General features: G+C 46.4%; 1 protein-coding gene across 2 annotated transcripts in view; it reads left to right on the plus strand.

Annotated features, from left to right (window-relative positions):
- CLDN14 (claudin 14) overlaps nucleotides 1-25,234 on the plus strand; it is a 111,447-nt gene that overhangs the window by 16,182 nt on the left and 70,031 nt on the right. Inside the window, exon 1 of one of the 2 annotated variants that reach the window (XM_025380093.1) lies at nucleotides 17,326-17,618. The exons of the other annotated variant lie outside the window; for it this stretch is intronic. The gene's annotated coding sequence lies outside the window, so the exon portion shown is untranslated. Of the gene's footprint in view, nucleotides 1-17,325; nucleotides 17,619-25,234 lie in introns of those variants that run through there. 2 annotated transcript variants of the gene reach the window in all.

The following is a 25,234-nucleotide window of genomic DNA, read 5'->3' on the forward strand; positions in this document are numbered from 1 at the left end:
CTAAAGATTTTGAACTCACATTTTTATACCTGTTTAAATTGTTCACAATTGTTACATACACATCAGTCATCAACTAAAGTTGTACTTTAAAAATTTGCTACAATGTGTACATTTCTAAGTCAAACACTTGTGAGTTTTGCTTTAATTCTATGAACGTTCTTGCCTCCTTGATATTTGTATTTTTTCTTTTTTTCTCTAGAGTGGAGGTATAATTGTGTGATATTTCAGAAATGAAATACAGATAAATAATTCAAAAAGTCACCTTAAGGAGAATAATGTTTCTTTGATCATGAAAAACTGATTAGTAATTCTTACCTATATTTTCCTGATGGCATATGACAAATGTTTCTAAGGTAACAAGATGAGAACAGATTAAAGATTGTGTGGTGTTTTGGATTTGGAGAGAAATATTTCAATTTTTAAATGCAGTTACAAATTATAATGTATTCAAATTTGTACTTTCTATTAAAATGCACGATTGCAGAATTATTTAGATTTTATGTTTATTCTTGATGAAAAGCTTTGTTTGTTCTTGTTTTTAAATTTGCACTCAAATCTTAAGAAATGAATTCATCCATGTTATCAAAAAAATCACATGATGATCTCAATAGGTGCAGAAAGACCAGTTGACAAATTTTTGTATCCTTTATGATAAAAACTCTCAGCCAGGCTGGGTGGCTCACACCTGCAATCCCAGTACTTTGTGGGGCCAAGGTGGGTGGGTCACCTGACGTCAGGAGTTAGAGACCAGGCTGGCCAACATGGTGAAACCCCGTCTCTATGAAAAATACAAAAATCAGCTGGGTGCGGTGGCAGGCGCCTATAATCCCAGCTACTTGGGAGGCTGAGGCAGGAGAATCACTTGAACCTGGGAGGCAGAGGTTCAGCCTGGGTGATAAGAGCGAAACTTAGTCTCAAACTAAAAAATAAAATAAAATAAAATAAAATAAAATAAAATAAAATAAAATAAAATAACAACTCTCAACAAACTAGGAATAGGAAAAAAATGATCTAAACATAAAGGCCATATATGAAAAGCTTACAGCTAACATACTCAACAGTAGAAAACCGAAAGCTTTTCTCCTAAGATAAGGAACAAGGTAAGGATGCCCATTCTCACCACTTCTATTCAACATAATACAGGAAGTCATGTAAGAACAGTTAGGCAAATATTTTTAAAGTCATTTAAATTTTTATGAAATATACTCTCTTGGCACAAATCTTTAAAATATATCAACATTGCATATAAACAAAATGTCTTCGTGCCATCAAAATATAACTCCAGACAAGGACAAGCATCTAAATTGAAAAAGAAGAAGTAAAATTATCTCTTTGCAGATGACATGATCTCATATGTAGAAAACCCTCACAACTCCAAAACAAACAAACAAACAAACAAACAAACCCCACCTTATTAGAAGTAAGAAATGAATTCAGTAAAGGCACAGGATACAAAATCAACATCAAAAATGAGTTGGAGCTTATACACCAGCAGTAAACTATCCGAAAAGGAAATATAAAAATAATTTCATTTATAACAGCACCAAAAAGAATAAAAAACAGGAATAATAGGCTGCTCTGCCTATGGAGTAGCTATTCTTTATTCCTTTCCTGTCTTAATAAACTTTCTTCCACACACACACACACAAAGGAATAAATTTAACTAAGGAAGTAAAAGTCTTGCACGCTGAAAACTACAAAATATTGATGAAATAAATTGGAGAAGACACAAATAAATAGAAAAGTGTCCCACATTCATGGATTAGAAGACTTAATATTGTTTAAAAATATCGATACTACCCAAAGCAATTAACAAGTTCACTGCAATCTCTATCAAAATCCCAATAGCATTTTTCAAAGAAACAGAAAAAAAAAATCCTAAAATTCATATGAAACCAGAAAGGACCCCAAATAACCAAAACAGTCTTAAGAAAGGACAAAGCTGGAGGCATCACATGTTCTAATTTAAAAATATATTATAATCTACAGTAAATAAAACAGTATGGTGTTGGCATAAAGACAGACATATAGACCAGTGGAACCGGAACAGAATAAAGAACCCAGAAATAAATCCACAGATACACAATCAATTGATTTTTGACAATGGTGACAGTAATACTGGTACACCAGAGAAAGGACTGTCTCTTCAACAAATGGTGCTGGGAAAACTATATATCCACAAGAAAAAGAAGGAAAGTGGACCCTTATCTTGAACCATGCACAGGAATCAACTCAAAATAGATTAAAGATTAAACCTAAGACCTGAAACTTCTGGAGGAAAACATTAAGGAAAAACTTCATGATATTGATCTTGGCAATGATTTTTTGGATATGACACCCAAAGCGTAAGCCACAAAAGCAAAAATAGGCAAATGGGATTACATCAAACTAAAAAGCTTCTGCATAGCCAAGGAAAACAAACCACAGAGTAAAAAGAGAACGTACAGAATGGGAGGAAATATTTGCAAATAATGTATCTGATAGGGGGTAATCTCCAAAATATGTAGGAGTTTTTCAACTCAATAGCAAAAAACCAAATAACCCAATTTGTGAAATGAGCAAATGACCTGAGTAGATATTTCTGTAAAGAAGATTTACAAATGACTAACAGGTATTTGAAAAGATGCTCAACATCACTAATCATCAAGAAAATGCGAATCAAAACCACAATGAGATATTACCTCACATCTACTAGGATGGCATTTTTTTTAAAGATAAGAGTTGGCAAGGATGTGGAGAAGTTGGAACGCTTGTTCACTGTTGGTGGAAATGTAAAATGTTTTAGCAGCTATGGAAAACAGTATGGAGGTTCCTCAAAAAAGTTAAAATAGAGTTATCATGTTTTCCAGCAATCCCACATATGAGTATTATTTATCCAAAAGAATGAAATCAGGATCTTAAAGGGATATTATCACTCGCATGTTCATTGCAGCATTATTCACAATAATCAAGATGTGCCAACAACCTAAAATGTCCACTGACAGATGAATGGATAAAGACATTGTATATACATACAATGGAATATTATTCAGCCCTAAAAAAGTAAGAAGTTCTACAATATGAGACAACATGGGTAAACCTGGAGGCCATTATGCTAAATGAAGTAAGCCAGTCACAGAAAGGCAAATACTGCTTGAATCCACCTATATGAGGAGCGAAAATAGTGAAATTCACAGAAGCAGAGAGTAGATGGTGGTTGTCAGAAACTAGGGGAAGGGAGAAATGGGGAGTTGCTTTTCACTTGGTATAAAGTTACAGTTATGCAAGATGATTAAGTCCTAGAGATCTGCTGTTCAATTTTGTGCCTATAATTAACAGTGCTGTATTGCACACTCATACAATTTAAGAGGCTGGATGTCATGTTAAATATTCTTACCACCGAAAGATAGAAAAGGAGAGTGAGAAGAGAATCCACCAAAATCAGGGACCATCAACAATAACAGGAAATGCAATTCCATTGGTTGAGACTTTTCAGGAAGACAGCTGTGGACACGGAGAGAATTCACGGGAGCTGGTAGCTTTTATTTCCAAGATGCTGTTCTAAGTGCTTGTATATGGGTCATCCTGGCTGATGTTACCAGCCACCCGCTGAGGATGCATCGTTTTCTTCATAGAGGAAAGAAGTGACATAGTCAGGGAGTTAGAAAATTTGCCAGAAGTCACACGCAAGGCAGGGGCAGAGCCAGACCTCCAACCCAAACCTCAAAAGCTGGACTCAAAAGCTGTGGTCTTCCTACCACACCCATAGTTTTGGGGCCATGAGATCCCAAAAAAGGGGCTTGGTGGAGTGGACTATAGGGACCAAGCACAGAAAGGTCCATGGCCACCATGGGCAGCACTCCCACCTGATTCTTCATCCATCACTGTGTAGGCTTCTGACTTTGGTCACCTCTGGCCCGGGTGAATCTGCTATAATTAGAAGACATTCCCACCTCTAATATAAGCCAGTTTAACTAGAAAGTACTGGAGGACACACTCATCAATTGAGGACCCAAGAGAAGCAAATGGCAAGTCCCTAAGTCCCTTTGCTCTAAGAACTGCAAACTAGAAGATGAAAGTGTCCCTGAGGTAAGCGGTGGCTCTCAGCACCAGGCAGTGAAGTGCTGAAATTAGTCACCGACCACCAGCAGCTTGGGTGCCTGAGCGAAACACTGTGACTGGGAGCTGATGTTTGCAGGAGTGATATCTTTGGGGATATAACTGATATGTGGGATAGGAAATGATCAAAGTGAGAATTCTTAAAATTCCTTATTCTAGAGAAGTGTGGCCAAAATCAGATTCACTGTGCAAAAAGTGTCCCTGTGTTGTGCGTGCACACACACACATACTCTCTCTCTCTCTCTCTCTCTCTCTCTCACACACACACACACACACACACTGACCTATAGAAAATCGGGGGTAGAAAGTTGGGGGATGCCTGGCTGTGTGTGTTCACATTTGCAGTCTCAGAAGCTTCCGGTAAAGCTAAAAATGGAGGGTGGGACCTAGACATCTTTGGGCAATGTCCCACATACCACCTGACCAGCCTTAGGAACGAGAAAACGTCTGGAGCCCATGGGGTCGTAATGAGCTGGCTTTCAAGGCAGCCTGGAAAAATTCCTCACCAACTCCACATATATCCATCACCCCAGCAAAGCCCAGTGGGCTCCTGCACTCTTTGGTTTTACAAAACATTGGAAACATTTGAGCGTTGAGAAAACTTACGACCTTGGAACACGCTGCCTGTTTTCTTACAACTTAATGAGACTAAATCGTTGATAAGTCCTGTTTTGAAGCATAATAGTGTACCCCGTGCAGGGCGCGGGAGCCGAGCCACCTTCTCCACAGGACAATTCCCACGCGGAGCATGGGTCACTCAGACCCGAGACCTCCTCTTTTGGCTTGTGTTTTCCAGGGATTTCTGGCAAAGCCGAGGCGGTTTTAGCCTGCTATAGCTTGGCAATTCCTTTGAAACCCCTCCTCATGCACTCCAAATACTAGAAAAGCAACACTGTCAGAGTTACGCATGGTTGTAGGCAAGCCTCTCCACAGCCCCTGAGTTAGAGTTGCAGGTATCCATTCACTCCTTCATTTGACAAATCCCTGCAGATGGCTTGCCGCGTGCCAGGCCTCTGCTTAGCCCAGGGGCATTCCAGGAAAGTCAGGGAGGCTGGGGCTGGCTGTTGCTCTCAGAGGGCCCTGCAGTGTGTTGAAGCTGCTCAATGATTGAGGAAGCAATTCTGTAAATATGGAAGAGTTTGGCGAACGGCATGTGTCGCGGGAGCTTTTAGAATTGGAGGGATCATGGGGAGATCATCAAATTTTGCAGACCCTTCCCAGGCCTGTCAGTGCTGCAGAGGCAGGGGCGAGAGGTAATCAGTACTTACTAAATGCCTCCTCGATGTGAACGCATCCCATGGCATCCTCCTCTGCCCTCAGGGAACTTTGACTGTCGATGAGCAGGTTGTGGGGACGGGTGCGGGTAAGACATCCATAGGCCTGTACTGCTGGCAACCCTGCAATCTAGTGGCTCAAAAATCAGAATGCCGACTCTGACCTCAGAATCCCAGCTGTGTGACTCTGGGCAAGCTTCTTAACCTCTCTGTGCCTTGCTTTCCCCACATGTAAAATGGCAGTAATTATAGTATCCATCTTGCACGAATGTTGTGAGGAATAAGTGAATGAAACACTTGGAACAAGGAGGGCCTGACCCCACTAAGCCTCTTTTGTGTGGCCGTTTATCTCCTATGCTGGCTGTTATGCAGCTGCCTCTGCTTTCCTAACGGGGCACCTGTAACCCTGTGTTGTGGTTGTACCTGGACAAGTCCTTCTTTTGAGACCGGGTCTGCGTTCCTGGAGCGCCAGGGACCAGGCCTGCAGCAGGAAACAATCAAAGTTCCTTGAAGGAAGGAATGAGCAGGAGCTGCTTCCTTGTGGGAATTACTGCAGGAGGCACCGCCAAGCCTGGGGCTTGGGGGACTTGGGATGCTGTCCTGTGAAAGGGCTGTATACACAAAGTGGCTTCCAAATGCCAACAGAGCAGAGAAACCAGAGAACAGTCAGTAAAGGGTGGCTTACTGGGGAACTTACAGACAGAAGCATGGTCTTGGGCAGCGGTAAGGCAGGTAGATGCCCCACTGTTACCCCCAGACCTGGGCTTATATACCATAGGGAAAGGTGGTACATGCTCTATAGAGACAATTGAAGGCCACCTCCAGGACAGTCAAGGATGCTATATTAGTTATAGCCAATGATATGTTCGATGATGTCAACATTCCCAGGCGGTGGCTAAACAGAGTCAACATGGCGATTAGCATCCAAGATGGAGTCACTTTTGTCTCCATAGATGGAGCGATGTGGCCCGGCCATGCCTCGTCCGCCATCTCACACGCAGTTGTCCTCGCCATAAAGGGGAGCGAGAATATCTTCCTGGCCAGTGCTGCTGACTGCAGCAGGTCCTGCCAGGGGCCAGCAGTGAGGCCGCCAGTGTCAGAAGTTTAGCTGTCCTCTGCTTGGCTGTGGTGGGGGAGGGCTGGCTGACCATGAAGTGTGCGGCATCCCACCCAACCACCTCCCTTCCTAAGGAATTGCCAAAGTGGCCCAAGATGGGGTGCAGGGAAAGGAGTGGCAGGAAATGGGTGCGCAGGGCCTCGGATGCTGGTGTTGGCCATCACTAACATTGGCTCAGGAGGAGGCAACAAAGGGACAATCACCGGAAGGCACATACTGCAAGAGCTCGCCATCAGAGACTGGGCCAGACACCACCAGGGGCCTGTTTTTCAGGTGGGCACCGCTGTCTTGCTGTGCTGCTGGGCCCTTCCTGTGTTGAAATCTACCCCCTTCCCAAGCCCACCTTCCCCTTCCTCTCGCCTTTTGCACCTCTTACTTCAGGAAACCAGGGGTCCATCGAAGGCAGAGGTAAGACTGTAGCAGACGCCATCAGTGCCCTTGGTCAGCTCAAGGGGAGTCCTTCCACCAGACGGGGGCCTCGAGGCTGCAGCTACCTTTACGTGTAATGCCTTGGTCCTAACTCAACAGCCTCATAGAAGAGCCGGTGACATCCAGCCGATGCTTTAGCTCCCATCTGTTGAGCACTGTCCTGTCGAGGCCCAGGGCCAAGGGATTTGGCGTGTGTCAGCTGGTCCCTAGGTGGCAGGAAAGCTGGGTTATCCCACTTAGAGGTGAGGTTGAGGAGGGGCCTCTGCACTCCCAAGTCTCAGGCAGGTTAAACCACAAGTCCAAGGAAGTAGTCCAGAAAGTGCCAGAAACAGAAATCTCAAAGCAAGAGACATTCAAACTCAGAGAAAGAAAAGGGGTGGTGATCAAAGCTTCCTCCCAACAACAAGGCCAAAGTTTCAAAGCAGAGACCCGTGCTGTCCTGAGAATGGCCTGACATTCCTATGCACTCTTTCTAGAAAATAGAGAGGTTTTTTTTTTTTTTTTTTTTTTTTTCCAATTCAAGAAGGTATTTCTTTTGTTTTGTTTTTGTCTTGTTTTGTCATAGGGATTCAAATTTCATTTACTTCACAGGTCAGTAAAAACCAGTTTGGCCATAAATCAGGTTTATTTTTCTGGCTCAGTTATGAGCCTTAACCCAACCCAACCGTGGCCATCTCTAGAGGGTCAAACTGAAAGCATTCTAGGCAAAATTTCCAGCAAATGTCATTAGCGACCCTTTTAGGATAATGAGTCCTGTAACAGATCAGCTTAACTTGGCCGCAAATATAACATAAACCCCTAAGTGTCCTTAAGTGCGCCCACTCAACGTGGCCATCAGCTCCCTTTCACATGGGGCATCTTATACTGAGCACAGGACGCAGAAAGCCCACTTGTCCGTTAAGACAGGCAGCAAAAGTGCACGCGTCTTTGCGGTTGCTAGAACCGTTCTCATTTTATTTTCATTTTTTTAAAAGCAGCGCTGGATGCTTTGCCGCTGAGAAAAGCAACTACTGGTCTCCATATCTTTTTTATGACTTGGGAGAATGTTTCTTCTGAACGTGTTTCAGAGGTACCTTCTCGTTTTCCTGCCTTTGGCTCGCTCCAGCAAACTGCTTACAAGAATACCTCATGACTCAGTGCCAATTCTGAGGAACATAATCAGTTGCAAATGTTTCGGGGTGGATGACTGATGAATGTAGTAACTTTATCACTTCTCCCATTTTTTACTGTTAGCAAACTGTAGAAATCTCACATGAAACCACCTCCTTTCCTACTTCCTCCCACCCTCAACAGTCCTTTAAAAAATGATTAAAACAGCAGCCAAGAAGGATGGCGTGTCTGTGGCTAGGAGCAGCAGGGCTGTCAGGTCACGCTGCACCCTCCTCTAGGCCGACAGGACACGAGGAGCGGTTGCAGTCAGTTGCTGTCTGCTTCATTGATCTCTGACAGTGAGTGAGCATTTTGCTCGATGTGATTCTTCTTTTCATGTGAAAATTCGTCCCCCGGCTGCGGTCCTACAGCACAGCTGACCTAGGGATGGCACCTGGAGCATCTGGGGTCTTCAGGAGGAGCTGTTGCGACAGGGCTGGCTCACGGTCACCCCTCCACCCACCACCCAAGGTGACATCTCAGACCCAGATCACAAGACCAGCATGCCCGGCTGTTAGACCCATCTCTTCCCTAAACAAGGGGCTGGCTACACTCCAACAGTTATTTGTGGTTCCCCTACCCTGTGCCAGCCACCCTGCCCAAAGCCACAGACAAAATGATGCTCAGACCTCAAGGGGTTTGTGGGCTGAAGAGGGAAGACAGGCAAGAAAAGGAGGCGGTGGGAAGTAGTGCCCAGTGTGGACTGGGTCTGCCCGTCAGCTTACGGGAGGCAGAGGCTCCAGGGATAAAGCCTGTCCGCAGGGAACAGCGCATCTGCTCGGAGATCTCACTGGGGTCCTCCTTGCTCCCAGTGCAGAGGCCAAGGGGAGGGGGCCAAGCCATCGTGGTCTCTCTGGATTTGTTTGCTTAAGGACAGTTGTAACAAAGTACAAGAGATTTATTGTCTCACAGGTCTGGGGACAGGAAGTCTGAAATTGCGGGGTAGGCAGGGCTGGTTCCTTCTGGAGCCTCCAAGGGGAGTCCGTTCCGTGCCCTCTCCCCGCTCTGGTGGCTGCCGGCCGGCCATGTCATTCCTTGGCCTTGGCTCACAGCTATATCACTGCAGTCTCTGCCTCCCTCTTCATGTGGCCTTCTCCTGGTGCCTGCTTCTAAGGACACCAGTCATTTTGGAGCAGGGCCCATCCTGCTCCAGGGTGACCTCATTCTCACCATCGGCAACAATCCTATTTCCAAATAAGGCCACATTCTGAGGTTCTGGGTGGGCATGAATTTGGGAGGGACTCTCCTCAACCTGCTACATTGTCTGTAGGGACTGTGGCTGGTGGCCCCGGAGCCTCTTGCCTCGCACGGTGGCTGTTGCTGGCATTAGGCAGCAAGCAGATAGAGAGTTTTGGGGGTATGAGCAGAGTTTAATGGAGCAGGGACCTCTTGACAGGTCGCCAAGAACTGGAGAAAGCCAGGAGGAGGTCCCAGACCTCAGAAGGGAACTGGGAGGGGACTGGGAGCATGTGATCCAGGCCTGTGGTGGGGACCAGGTTAGACACGGGGCCGATGCCACGGGCCCAACTTGCCAGACAGCACCTGAGAAACCCTGGCGGCGAGCAGGGTTTGGCACCGCCCTTTGACTTCTCTTGAAAGGGTGGCAAACCCACTTACTTTAGGGCCCCTCCAATTCTCCCTCCACATATAGATACTAAAACAGCCCTGAGCTCTATTTGCATACCAATGAAGGTAAAGAGCTTATTCAACTTTTGGGGTCTGGGGGAGAGGAGCCAAGCTGGTATCATGGTGACAATGGTCAAACCTCCCAAGACCGGCTGCTTGTCTGGGCTATCTCAGGGTAGCCCCAAGAAAGTTCAGTGAATTTAATTTAATGCAGCGAATTTAAAGCAACGTTCTTTTGAAAATGCATTGCGTGTTTTGAAATTTAAATGTAGGTTGGGCCCACCTAGTACTCTGGGGCATTTAGAAAGACAGTTTCTTGAAAAGAATCTGAATACAGGGTAGTCACCATTCTAAAAGGCAGCCTTCGATGACTCCAATTCATTCATTCTTGCAGCCATGCAATAAATAACCAATGTCACGCTATGTGCCAGGCAGTGTTGTAGCTGCTGGGGACAGAGCAGGGGGCAGTGCAGGTGCAGTGTTTATCCTCATTCCAACTGCGGTCTCGGGAGAGAGATGTTGAGAATCAGTAACATTAATGGGCTTTTGAGCGTCTTCCATGCTCAGGGGAAAAATCAGGCATGACAGGGGTGGGAAAGTGTCCGGTCCACGAGGCCAGGGGATGATTGTGAGTAGGAAAGTGGCCAGGTGAGGGTCCCCAGGGAGGTGACACTTGAGTGAAGACCTGAAGGAGAACAGGAAGTTCACCGATCCGAGTCCACCCTTGTCTCACTGTCTTCACCTGGGGCAGGTGACTTCCTCCAGGGCCCTTGTGTGCTGGCAAGTGGCCATGCTGGCCAACCGTGGGCTTTCTGACAGCAGCTCCTGCTCTCCGGCTGGGCCTGTGGCTGGTCGACCCCCAGAAGCAATTCTTGCCCCACCGGCCCTTCCTCTGGGAAATGTTTTAGAGGTGATTTGTTCTCCACAGAAAGCAGGCAAAGGAATAATGTCTTCCAGGGCCTCTGTGGGGTGCCCTGAGAAAGCTGCACACCTGCCAGTTGGGAGGGCAGCTCGCCTTCCCCGGGGGCCACATGCTCCTTCTCCTCATCAATTTCCTTTTCAACACCAAATACATCTTTCTCATTTTGCAGCATTTTCTTACACGTCTACCACGTTTGGCTTCAACAAGGACTCTCAGTAGCCGAGGAGAGAGGGAGAGAGACAGAGGGGGAGAGAGAGAGAGACTCTGTGTGTGTGTGTGTGTGTGTGTGTGTGTGTGTGTGATGCACACATGAAGGAATAGAAAAGTCTTGCTTGAAGCCAACAGCTCCGTCCTTCAATCTCCATTTCTGTTCATGCTGACAGAAATTGTAGCAAGATGGACAAGTTAAAAAAAAAAAAAAAACCAGCAGCTATGACCCCTCTGTGTGATGCCCCATAGCAGCAATAAGCTCACTCTGTAGAAGGCTGTTGGATACCTTAATAATTGGGCCTCTGTGCATGGTTTGAGTATTAGAAAAAAAATGTCCCACAGTCCTTGCCCTCAGGGAGCTCACAGCCTAGCTGGGCACCAAACATCTAGAAAGAGCATCATCATGAACTATGCAGCAACTGGAATGTGCCCAGGGTGTGGTGGGAGCCTGGAGAAGGGGCAGCCACCGGGGTCACTGCAGTCAGGGAAGGCCTTGCTTTGGAGAGAGGAGAACATTTCCCCTTTCTCATGGGTCAGTGTGGAAGGGGCTTCCTTGTTCTCCCCAGATCACCCTGGAGGAGCTCTTAACTCTTCCACCCATGGCCTCCCCACATCCACTGACCAATCCAGGGGGTCATCGATGCCTTTGGCACCAAGGAAGTCTGCCTTACTCCATCGGGGACCATGCAGGAGAGGGGAGGAGCAGGAGATACCGCAGTGCAGTCTGGGTGATCATCCAGGCATGCCCTCTGACCTGCCACAGACTTGTTCTCCACCCTAGAAAAGCCATGGAAGCTTCCAGGCTGCCCACACCCCATTCCGCCACATCTCGGAGGCCCTTCTGCTCCCCTGAGCTTGACTGCTCTTCCAGGATTCCCTCGACGAGCCACATGTTGATGCCTGCCTCTGGGGCAGGGCTGTTTTTGTTCTCCATTAGGTCTCTTGGTCCATGGACATTTAGTGAGTCCCAGTGAATATGGGCCTGACGCGGCTCTGGGATGGGCAAACCAACGGGTCTTAAATGCAGCTTCCAGAGCTCATGGCCCAGCCAGGAGACGAGCATTTATCACATGATTGCACAGGTGATGAAGATGCATCTCTCCAAGAGCTGAGAGGAAAAGGACCAGGGTTGGGACAGTCTGTCATGACGGGGGTTGACTTACTAATGGAGTGGAGGAAGGGGGGCTTCCTGGAGGAGGTAACCAGGCAAGGAGGAGACGGAAGGGTGTGCCTGGTGGAAGGAACAGCATCTGCAGGGGCCCTGCAGTGGAGGGGAGTGTGGTGGATCCGAGGGACGGACAAAAAGCCATGGGAGCCAGAGTCGAGAGGCAGAGGATCCAAGGAGAAAGAGGAGGACCAAGGGCAGCCAGGAGCCACTGGGGTTTGAAGAATGGAAGTGACACAGCCAGGTAACGTTTCAAAAGATGTGTTCGCTGGGCCTTTCTTTTCAAAAGAAGCAAGGGGTTTGCCTCACTTCTGTCACCACTTATAGCTCAATGTAGCTGTGTCCTTTGGAGGATCAGAGGGTGAGTGACCCCCTGGTGCACATGGCCACCAGCTGACGGAGGCAGGACTGGACCTTCATCCTGCAGCCAGCTCTGGCCAGGTGGCAGGCGGCTCCCAGCCCTCCTGTCTGCTGCCCAGAAGCCACGTCAACCGCCTGGCCCTGGGAGACCCGCTCCCTGGAGTTGAGGGCTCATTAGTGTCAGAGGCTTGGCACAGGGACCCTCACATTTAACTTCGTTCTCACACAATTGATCCATCATGCGGGAGCAGCGGCCGCCTCTCCACGTGTTTCTGATTCCCTTAATGGCCCAGGCTTGCTGAGCCACACTAGGTGTCTGACAGACTCACAGTACTCTGGAAAGCTCTGTCGGAAGGTTCCTTTTCGTCTCTTTACACAACCATTTTAAAAGCTTTCTTTAAAATAAAAATTTTGTTTTCAGATCTTTTGAAAACATTCATGTACTCCATGTTATTCAAATGTATTTCAAGTAGGTAAGACGTGCGTGCATTATAACATGTAAAAGACACAAATGGGGATAGAGGAAAAAGTAACTCTTTATCCTGCCTTGCCACCCAGTTCTCCCCAGAGACAACCACCGTCAACTAGTTTCTTACTGATATTCCAGCGTGTGTACCATGAATACCCTATAAACCACCAAACCTATGATATTTAGAACATTTCTCAACTTGAAAACACAAGTTGTGCTTTAAAGTCAATTTCCTAGGAATAGTCTAACTTGAAAAATACTCATTTTAATTTAGTGCACAACCTCAGCACCGTGGCCATTTGAGGCTGACCGTTCTTCGTTCTGGGGACTGTCCTGTGCGTTGTAGGGCATACTCTATCCCTTAGATACCAAGAGCAACACTGCTCCCTGACCAGTTGTGACAACCAAAATCGTCTGCAGACATTGCCAAATGTCCTCTTAGAGGTGGGGAGGCAGCATCACTTTTAAATGTAAGAACTGCTGATTTGTTGTGGTTATTTATAATGTACTCTCTATCTCATTAGAAAAAGAATTTGGGAGACTTACAAAGACTCCAATAATCTTGGTAAGATTAAAAAGAAATATTTAAAGGTGGGCTGTAAGTTGAAAATTATTGAAGTTTGGTGATGGATACATAAGAGCTCATTATGTTTGCTATTCTTGCCTACATTTGAAATTTTTTGTAATAAAAAGGTAAGCGTTTACATTGCGTCTGACATTTTCCATAATAAAAAAGGTAAGTGCTTGAGGAAAGTTCAACAGAGGGGAAAGAAGGTAAAGGCAGTCGCTACAGAATGAACAAAAATTACCTGTGCTAAGACCACGCACGTTTTTGCTAGGGGTGGATTTGAATCTGAGGTTCCTACAGTCAACCCAAAGAAATGACATGATTAGTTAGAAGCATCACAGTGTCTAGTGATAAAAAATAAATAAATAAATAAATAAATAAATAAGCCCATTACTCAGAACAAGCACAGCTATTTCTAGGCATGAACTCTCAAAGGTGTGTCACAGGGCAATCAAACTGACCACAGAGAGGCTTTGAAACTGACAGCTTTCCAGCGTGTTCCTGGAAATGCTGAATCAGACTCTGGGATGAGGCTTGAGAATTTGTTTTCTTAACCAAGCATTCTTTAGAAGTAGGTCAATAAGATAAGACTAACATACAATTTAGTGAGAGTGATTCTGCAAAAAGTGAAAATAATGCATGCCCATATGCAGTCTCTGAAGATCTGAATTAATCCAAGAATAAACTTCAAAGTAGCCAGAGGTTGAACGACCTCAGAAATATTATTTCTCTCCAAACTTTTAATAAGTCCCAGGTTACAGTCTCTGTTTCCTGAAAGGCGGCTGTTGGGCGGGACGACCTATTGAGGCCACCCCGCTGGCTCTCGCTCTTGCTGGAGGGAGGGCTGAAGGGCTCTTGCAGGAGCTGACCATCCTTGGTGAAGTCCTGGGTCCAAGAAGAGGTCGAGTTGCCTCCTCCCGCCTGGGCAGACATCTCCCGGGGATGCTCCAGGAGAAGCAAACTTGGCCTTGAAGACTCTGAAATTCTGGGCCAGGATCATTTTAATTGGGAGGGGGAAAAAAGCTACACTGCTCATTGTAATTATAAAAACATCACAATAAAGTACACACAGAGCTGCCAGCTTTAATGAATGCAACTTCTCATTGAGATATAAATGGTCAAATACAGAGTGGGGGCAGATACTAACATATTTCAAAAAATAATAATTCAGCCTTTTTTATAAATATTTCAAGGAAAAAAAGGAGGCTTGAATGATCCAAATGTTTGCAGACTTAAGCAACTTAAGAGAAATATAGGCACAAAGAGCCCCTTTAGTTAGGGAAATTATGGTCCTTTGCATCCCATGACTTATTGAAGGTGACACATTTGATGGTTGTCTTTGATCTTCTGGAGGGCTAAGGGACTCCCTTGCCTCCAAAAATACTGCATTCACTTCCGATGCCTAGGCACTGATACCTAATTTCTGTGAAGGATTATGTGTGGCAAGCAACCTGTGAAAGACTTGGGAACTCAGAGAACTTTTGAAGGCTACTCACCCAACCCAAGAATGGAGTCCCTTGCTACCTCATGTCTACCCACTCCACCTTAAAACACTTTAAGAATATTGTATTCGAATCTGTGTTTGTTAAAAATCAATTCTTAACCCTCCAAAATTTGAGTAATGCCTGTTGCTCTGGTTTAAGTGGAGGATGTGCAAAAAAGAGAGAGTCATGGAAGGGCAAGAGAGCCCTGCCTCCCTCTCTCCGTGGGTTTCAGAAATGCCTCAAACCCCCATAGCCACTTGCATTGGTAGGAGGCTGGAGAATGGTTTCTTTTTCAACTACCAACAGAGATGCAAGCTCTTTTCACTTAGCATCCGCAAACGCTAGGGCACTGGCCTGATACAATCCCTCCTGCAAGCAAACTCCAATTGGCACCCGCTGCAGTAGCCAGGATTAATAACAGAGAGCATTGTGGTTTTGTTATTAAGTTACTTTCAGCAATTAGTAAATTTGTCGTCCTAATTGTTTTCACATGGTGGCTCTGCGCACATGTCTTACTTCGCCGATGTCCTTGCAGTCTTGCCCCTGTCATCATATTTCAGCGTGATCGCTGCCCATCTCTCCAAGCTGTCCAATCCCATCAAAAGCTGATTTGCAGTCGGGTCAGCAGGAAGGAGGAGTAAAGAGTTCGTTTCAAAGACCACAGCATATTTGGATAAAATAGGGAGAAATTTTGCTTAGCTCCCTGGGCATCTGAGAGTGAGTGTGCTCTGGAGGAGGGGAGAGCTGCCTGTGGTCAGTGCACAGGAAAATCCAAATTCTCCCCAGCCTCGAACTTGCCTCTCCTTCCCAAATCCCAACTCCAGCGCCTCCTATGCAAACAGTCAATAGCTGCAGGCAGGGATGACTGTCTGAGGCCTGGGAGAACTTTGTTCTAGTCTTGGAGGATGAGCAAGATTTGTAAGACACCCACAATCCTGCAGGCCTACCCTGTGATGGGGTCTGGATGCTGGAGAGCTTCGGCTGCTCCCTCCTTCTGTACTGAGGGGCTTGGTTCCCTGGCACTCCTCAGCCAAGAAAAGGCCATTGTCCTTCCAACCGCCTTCCTCAAGGAGAGGGATGGATGGCAGCAGAGGTGGCCCAGGGCAAGGACCTGCCCAAGGTGCAGTGTGATCCTGCCAAGCTGGCAGGTGGCAACATGGTAATGGAAACCTGGGTTGTAGGCAGCCAAGGGCTGGTGTGGCTTCTGGGCTCCTGGGTGTCACCCACTGGGTCCCCAAATTGAAACCCGGCCACTAGCATTTCAGCCAGTGCAGGTGCGGCTCAGGATGGACGGTTGAATCCATGACACAGGCTTCCCTGGCTGCAGCCTTGGGAATCCTAGGCTGACTCAGTTTCTTTGCCAAGTAACCAGTCCCTGTCATCACGCGCTCTCTCTCCCACTTTAGGAATCAACTACAAATGTAGACAAGAACAGGAAAAATGCCATGTTATAGGGCTGGCTGTTTATGTTTCAGATGCTCCTGATGCATATTTGCTTGCTTTTGACCGTGCCCCACATTTGGAAAGGAGGGGAAATGAATATATGTAAATTACAGTGCAGCATTTCAGAGTGGGGTCCCAGAACTAGATGCCTGGGTTCAAGTCCCAGCTCCGCCATTCTTCAGCTACTGGCCTTGGGACCCATTGCCTCAATTGTACTCTTTCGTAAAATGAGCACAATTAGAAGATCCACGTCATTAGGTTGTTACAACGATTATGTAAAGCCAGCACTTATTACAGTGCCGAGAACACGAGAAGTGTTTGGTAAGTATTATTGTCAAATAATAACATACTTATTAAGTTATGGGCAGAATCTAAGCACAGCAGGACAGAAAGGCGCTCCTCAACATCCTGAGAAACTTTCCTATCACTCTCTTTTGTTTGCCTCTCTCTGGTCATTGCTCTTATCTTCATACAGGAACTGTTATTTCTTTGAGTCTTTTTTAAATTGTCTCCCCCAACCCAAAGAGCAGGGACTTTTTTGTTCACTGCTATAGTCCCTACTGTCCCCCTTCACAGTGCTGGCACGTAGTAGGTGTTCAATAAATATTTGTTGGCAGAATAATGAATGAAAAAAAGAGAGAATGGAGGAGAAGCAGGGTGCTGACTGAGCCCTCACTTTGGAAACTGGGGGTCCCTCTATGCTGTAGGGCAGCCCCTACTCCAGCAGTTGGGTCCCTCCGCGCCCCCACTGGGGGTGTATGGTGGGAGGGGGGTTTTTGAAATCTGCTGGGATTTTCACCCGCCTCCGGCCTGGTGGGAGGAGGACCCTCGTGCTCCCCCCTGCCCCCGCCAGGTTGTGCTATTTAATCCTGTTTAATGCGCAGGCATTTGAACCTGAAACTGAGCATGCAAATGTGTTCCCAGCGAGACGGCAAGGCATTTTGTACGTGCGGGTACCGGCGTCATTTCTGAAAAGAGCAGTAGTCCTCCGGTCAGGGGCAGAGGCAGGGACAGGGACAGGGACAGGTGCGGGCTGCGGGAGGGACCCGGAGCCCACAGAGGTAATTCCACTCTGCGCGTCAATTATTCATGGCGCTCGGGCTGGCTCTGCGTGGTCACCTGCGCGCTGCAGAGTCCCCCAGCGCGCCGGGGACTGCTCGGGGGCTGCTGGGGGGCGGCTGGGAGGCCTGTCGCTCGAGGTGAGGCCGGATCAAGGAGAGTCACGCGGCTCCCTGGGGAAAAGGGGCGCCGGCCCCCACAGACCCGAGAGCAGCCATGAGCTGGTGTCCAGACGCCCAGGAGGGGTGAGTTTCTAGCCCCGGGGGTTTCTTTCACTGCCAGCCTCGGGACTTTTAGCATGGAATCTGGCTCAGGCTGGAGTCTACAGACTGGTGCCCGCGGGGCTCCTCGGCCATCAGTCACAGAGGATCAGCTGATCAGAAATAAAGGAGTTTGCATCTTCCTTTATCTTAAATGTGAGCTAAACAAGGTCTGCAATGTCTGCTCTATGAGCTTTGCTCTCCCAAGGTGAGGGAAGTCAGAATTTTCCGGGCAGCGTGATAAGGGGTGCGAAGTTTATTTAAATGTTTTAAAAAGTCTACTGCCAGCCAGGAGCGGTGGCTCACGTCTGTAATCCCGGCACTTCGGGAGGCCGAGGCGGGCGGATCATGAGGTCAGTAGTTCAAGACCAGCCTGACCAACATGGTGAAACCCCGTCTCTACTAAAAATACAAAAATTAGCTGGACATGGTGGTGGTGGTGCGTGCCTGTAATCCCAGCTACTCGGGAGGCTGAGGCAGGAGAATCGCTTGAACCTGGGAGGCAAAGGATGCAGTGGGCCAAGATCGCACCACTGCACTCCAGCCTGGGCGACAGGGGGAGGCTCTGTCTGCAAAACTAAAGGAAAGTCTACAGCCAACTCCAGTGGTTCACACACGCCCACACATACATGCACACACATGTTTAGAGAGAGAGAGGGTCACAAAAGAAATTTACATTCTAAGACGAAAGAAACTGTAGTTAAGTAAGTGGGTAGCAAGGTACCCGTCACAAAGACACTATTAAAACCTAAGACAGTAAGACACAGGCCAAAGTATTCCCTTGCTACAGACCTGTGCCCCTGACCAGTGCCCTTGATAGTCCATTCTACCTGGCGTTTGGGACACCGGTTTTTTAGGTTTTATATAGAAATCCTTTGTATTTTGTGTAAAATTGTTATTGACAATATAACAATTCCACTATATTGATCATTGGCCCTTAGAGAAGGTAGGTAGTAAGAAAAATGCTTTCGAAGTTGAGAATAAGGGCAAAATTTTATTTCTCTGAGTGAGCAGTCATGCTTCTTTTTATTAGACAATTGGCTTTATGAAACTCAACTTTCCTTTTTCGCTTTGGCTCCTGGGAAACTCACAGTTAAGTTTTGTTGCTTGTAATTGCAGCAGTCTCTTTTAGGATTAGGACTTGGATATGATTCTTTTCATCCTTTTGTTACTTGGCTCTTGTACTTTCACACATGCACCTTTTCAACAGTTTTCTTGTACCTATGAGTTTTATTACAAGTCATTTCAAATCACCTTTAAAAATATGTCAAGGTAAATGTGCAGAACTTAATACATGGTAAACCCTCAACAAGTACCAGATTGATAAACTGACTGACTGAAAGACAGCAGGTATCCTGCAGAGGATGAAGAACTCTTACCTGTTGACTTCCATGTTCTCCCCACCAGCCTGTCCATGTCAGTTCCTCTCTCTGGAATTGGCACCACCATTGACTTAAACCAGAAACCTGGAAGTTTTCCTTGGTTTCTCCTCTTTTCTCAACTCTAACATCCAACCCATTAGCAAAACCTGTCAATTCTACCTGCAAAGTGTATGTGGAATCTGTCCACTCCTCTCCCACTCCACAGCCACTGTCCTTGTTTAAGGAACTGATGTCTCACTTGGACTGGGGCAATACCTTCTACTCTTGCCCACCTCCAGTCGACTTGCTACAGAGTCACCATAGTGGCCTTTTAAAACTCAAGTCACCTCATGTCCATCCACTGCTTACAACAATTCTATGGCCTCCTCTTCCCTTAGAATAAACATCCAGCTACTTATCACCACCTGCAAGGTCTGGCTGATGTTGGCCTCTCTGCCAACATCACTCCACACACACACTCCACACACACTCACTCCACACACACTCACTCCACACACACACTCCACACACACACACTCCTCACACACACTCACTCTGCACACACTCACTCCACACACACACTCACTCCACACACTCACTCCACACACACTCACTCCACACACACACTCCTCACACACACACTCCTCACACACACTCACTCTGCACACACTCACTCCACACACACACTCACTCCACACACTCACTCCACACACACTCTCTCCATTCATACACTCACTCCACACACACTCACTCCACACACTCCCTCCACACACTTACTCCACACACACTCCACACACACTCTCTCTACACACAGTCCACACACACTCACTCTGCACACACACCACACACGTATTTTTTGCTTGTTTCATTGCCATGTCTCACAGTAGACCTTAGACACCATGAGTGTGGGGACCTTATCTGATTTGTTCACAAACATATGTCTGACATAGAGCCTGGCACAGAGAATTTTCTCTGTAAACATTTTTAAAATGAATGAATACGTGACTGAGAGCTCATTCTCGGCATCCCTTAAATTGGTGTGGGTTACAACAGAGACTTATCCAGCCATCATTCTGGAGTGGGGTCAGCGGATGCTGTGCAGCTCTGAATCCACGTTTAGGGCCTCGCCCAGGGGAAGCTGCGCTGTCCTGGCGTAGTTGAGAAGCAAGCTTTGTGTGTGGGTGTGACGGGCAGGAGCGCGACTGGGACTCCTGCAGCCTTGACCTGGTGCTGGGGATCAGGTGACTCGTACAGGACTCCCGGTGCCCTTATGTCTGCCCATTCCCGCGTTGGGGTGGTCTCGGCAGAGTTAAGAAAGCTTGGTACTGGCCAGATGTCGTATCTGCAGCAATCGGCCACTCCGACTGCGGAAAAAAAAATGTGTTTCAATGGAGGTGACTCGAGGGGGCGCTGCAGCATCCGGATTCTCATACATGGGCTTCTCTTACCAACTGCTGCTGGATGCTGGGCAGAGACTCCTTCTGAAATGCTGTCTCTTCTTCTCTCTCTCTCTCTCTCTCTCTCTCTCTCTCTCTCTCTCTCTCTCTCATTTCTTTGAGACGGAGTCCCGCTCTGTCGCCAGGCTGGAGTGCAGTGGCGCGATCTTGGCTCACTGCAACCTCCGCCTTCCGGGTTCAAGCCATTCTCTTGCCTCAGCCTCCCGAGTAGCTGGGACTACAGAGGCACGCCACCATGCCCGGCTGATTTTTGTATTTTTAGTAGAGACAGGGTTTTGCCACGTTGGCCAGGATGGTCTCGCTCTCTTGGCCTCATGAACCGCTGTCTCTTCTTGCCACGCAGTTCTGCGACCCCTCCTGCAGACAGTGGCAGCAGCAAAATTGTGGTGGTGGTGATTGTTTTCCTCTTTCTTGCTAAGTTTTATGACTGTTCCTTGAAACCCATTAACATTGATCCCAACCATTTGAGTTGTTTGGGGGTATACTTCGGGTTCCAGAAAATGAGTTTGCCATCAGATTTCACCGATTTCTGGTTGATCTATAAGTGTTGGACTTTCATAGACCTCCACCCAACTGACTGAAAATTTTCAAACAGGCAGTAAAGATGGAAGAATAGTACAAGGAACACTGGTAGACTGTCCACCTGCCTCTAACTATTGTTTATATTTTGCCATATACATTTCTCTCTCTCTCTCTCTCTCTCTCTCTCTGTACACACACAGAGACACACACACATTTTGTTTTGTTTTTTCTTAACCATTTGAAAGTAAATTGTAGGGTTAGTGTGGTTGCTCATGCCTGAAATCCCAGCACCTTGGGAGGCTGAAGCAGGTGGATCACAAGGTCAGGAGTTTGAGACCAGCTTGACCAACATTGTGAAACCCCCTTTCTACTAAAAATATAAAAAGTAGTTGGGCACAGTGGCACAAGCCTGTAACCCCAGCTACTCGGGAGGCTGAGGCAGGAGAATTGCTTGAACTCAGGAGGCAGAGGTTGCATTGAGCCAAGATCACACCATTCCACTCCAGCCTGGGTGACAGAGTGAGACTCCATCTCAAAAAAAAAAAAAAAAAAAGGAAGTAAATTGTAAATTGTAAATGGTCATGATACTTGACTCTAAATATTTCATTAGATATCTACCAAGGACATTCTCCTATGTCTCTGTGATACCATTATCATACTTCATAACATTAATTTTTTTAAAAATTAACTTTAGCATCATCGACTATCCAGTTCATATTCACTTTTTCCCAATTGCATCCAAAACGCCTTTTATAGCTTATTTTTTTTTAAAAGGATCTAATCAAAGATCAATATGTTCGTTGTTATGTCTTTTTATCGATTTCAATCTATAACAGTCTCCCAGAGTTTCTGTTGTGACCGACTTTCTGAAGGGCCTAGCTGAGTTGTCTTATAGACAGCCTCACGGCTTGATTTTTGATTTTTCTTGCTGCAGGTTTTTTTTTGTTTGTTTTTTTGTGGTTTTTTTGAGATGAAGTTTCGCTCTTGTTGCCCAGGCTGGAGTGCAATGGCACCATCTCTGGCTCACTGCAACCTCCGCCTCCCAGGTTCAAGTGATCCTCATTCCTTAGCCTCCCGAGTAGCTGGGATTACAGGCATGCGCCACCACACCTGGCTAATTTTGTATTTTTAGTAGAGACGGGGTTTCTCCATGTTGGTCAGGGTGGTCTCGAACTCCCAACCTCAGGTGATCTGCCTGCCTCGGCCTCCCAAAGTGTTGGGATTACAGGCGTGAGCCACTGTGCCCGGCCCAGATTTTTTTTAGTTGAGCAATGATACAACCTTGTTGAAGGTAAGAAAGTGTGTCTCTGCCAATAGTCAATTTCCTCAAGATATATTGCTATGCAGATTTATTGACATCTTATCTACTCCAAAAAAGAATTTGAGGCAGTTTATAATAAAAGAGAGAGTCTGTTGAAAAAAAGAGAAAATATTTTCTTAATATATAGAAGGATGGTGGGTGGGAGGAAGGAGAGCAGTAGAGGTGCTATAAACACATTAATGTCGTTTGTATAACTAAACACAAAATTTCACTCTCAGCTTTCTACTGTCAATGAAAAAATAGTTTAAAAATCACCTTTAGGAAATATGATCTTTACTCGCACTAGAATTATGAAACTAATTTGTCTATGGAGGCTTAGACAAATGATACCAACAAAATAATCAGCCATCTCTTTCACAGCTCACATTAATGTTGGAACATTTTCATGGAGCTGCTTCTTTAATACACAAGCTCAAAGCCAAGAATGCAACATTGAAACAGAATGGAGTAAAGTCATTTTTAAAATGAGTTCAGTCGAGGTAACTTGATTTCTGCATCTAACACGAGGGAGAATTGGGCATGCCCTGAGGATGGGTGAGCTGCCTGGCCCCCACTCTTGTCCTCAGTCCCCCACCATCTCTGTCGGCCTTCCCTGGGCAGGTCCTCAGGTACAGGCAGATGCCAGCTGGACCCCAGATGAGAAAACAGAGCAGGTGCAAGGCTGGACCTCAAGGATGAAGCTAAGCCTGAGTCAGGGGCTCCCCTAGACAGACAGCCCCTCATCCAACAACCTCCCCACAGAGCTGGGCTGCAGCTGAACTTGCATTTTATGATCATTGCTTTTTCAGTCTGCTTAAGTGCTGAACAGCACAGCAAGGCCGCCTGTCTCCTCCCCTGGAGAACGTTTAGAGATGGTCTTGCAATGAGGATGGATTCCTGTACTTTCCAAGGGTCGGGGAGCGCCGTGTTGTGCTTTCATGCCGGTTTGCCTCCTGCCAGGCCCATGGTGTGGGTTTGCTCTAAGGTATGCCCCTGGCTAAACTGAAGGGTTTCATATGACCATTTGAACTGCAGAAAATGCTGCCAAAATATACAAAATGCATGTGCTTTGAGATAATGATTTTTCAGTTGCATATGCATGATGTTATAGAAATTGTTGGCCATAAAGAAAAAATTCCCCATGATCTCACCGCTCCTGAAATCAACTAAGTCACCTGCTCAGAGCCACTCTCTGCGGACTCCCTTCTGCATTAAAGGAAATGCACCTGTTCGTCTCCTTTCTAGAATCAAACGTGACTATACATGTCATTTAGATGTGTATGTGCATGCACACATACATATTTGTATTCCTTTGTGGTCTTTAAATGTATTTTTATAGTTAGAATCATAATTCACATACCATTTTGTACAGTACTTTTTCTCACTTAATTTTGTATCTCATGCTTTTTTCCATTGCCATGTGGTCTTTACAAAGCATTTTTATTTGCTTATTTTTATTTTTATTTATTTATGTATTTATTTTTGAGACAGAGTCTTACTCTGTTGCCTAGGCTGGAGTGCAGTGGTGTAGTTTCAGCCCACCACAACCTCCACCTCCCAGGTTCAAGTGAGTCTCGTGCCTCAGCCTCCCAAGTAGGTGGGACTATAGACACCCACCACCACGCCCAGCTAATTTTTGTATTTTTAGTAGAGATGGGGTTTCACCATGTTGGCCAGGCTGGTCTCAAACTCCTGACCTCAGGTGATCTGCCCCCCTCAGCCTCCCAAAGTGCTGGGATTACAGGTGTGAGCCACTGCGCCCGGCCCACAAAGCATTTTTAAAAATAGATAAATGATTTTTCCATTGAATCAATGCACTGTAATTTAGCTCATCCCATTTTTGGACAAAGTCTATTGTTTCCACCTCTCCTGCTCATCCTTTATCATTCACACTTCCCTAACCATAATTATACAATAAGATCAATGGCTTGCCACAACCCTTCCTGGCTTGTGACGGTTAGATTACGCCGGTATCAGGGAGGGAGGTGATTGCATTTCCACTTGGTATGGCTGGGAAAGATGCCACCCACTAAAATTTAAATGTAAGGGGCAGGGACACAGCCTCTTGACCCAGCCTGAGACTGACACCTTGCCCAGGGCAATGAGCAAGAGCAGGATTGAACCCAGAGTTGGGTGGCATCGTGAAAATGGGACACTCAGGGTAGCGGTGACAAATAATTTAGAGGCTGCTTGCTCCTGGAGTAGAATGTCGGGCACATAAGGCCAGGTCTGTGTCTCGTTGGGGAGTCTGTGCGTCGTCTTGATGGGACAGTGCCATGGTGATTGCCAGCCAGCCTCTCCCCAATGCACGCTCATCCAGCACACGAGCCATGTTGATAAGGAACAGTGACTTGAAGAATTGCCAGGCATTGGCCACACGGAAGATGTGACCGGGAGTTGTCCTAAAGCCATATGTTTTTGATCATCCTGTACTTGTCAAAGAGCTTTGAAGTTCACAACCTTGCTCCGGCTCCCACGGGGGGTCATCCTGGGCTTCCATCATCCCTTTTTCCTGTCAACTGTGTGTTGCATGCAGATGCCACCCCCATGCCTTGCCCGAGACTCCCTTAAAAAGCTGGAATTATGTCTTTGAAATTGTTAATTTTCATGAATAGCATGAAAAAAAATTTTGTGATCCCAGCTACCCGGGAGGCTGAGGCAGGAGAATTGCTTGAACCCAGGAGGCGGAGGTTGCAGTGAGCCGAGATCACGCCATTGTACTCCACCCTGGGCAACAAGAGCGAAACTCCCTCAAAAAGAAAAAAAAAAAAAATTTTTTTAAGCCACTTCACTCCAGTGAACTAAGCTATTGCAATTTTTCTGTGTTCAGTTCTAGTCCTCAGCTGCACAGGCAAGTCAGATCTTACCAATTTATTTATTTATTTAAGTTTTATTTTAAGTTCAGGGGTCCATGTGCAGGTCTGTTATACAGGTAAACTTGTGCCATGGAGGTTTATTGTA

Source organism: Theropithecus gelada, chromosome 3 (assembly GCF_003255815.1).
Source record: "Theropithecus gelada isolate Dixy chromosome 3, Tgel_1.0, whole genome shotgun sequence".
Lineage (NCBI taxonomy): Eukaryota > Metazoa > Chordata > Mammalia > Primates > Cercopithecidae > Theropithecus > Theropithecus gelada.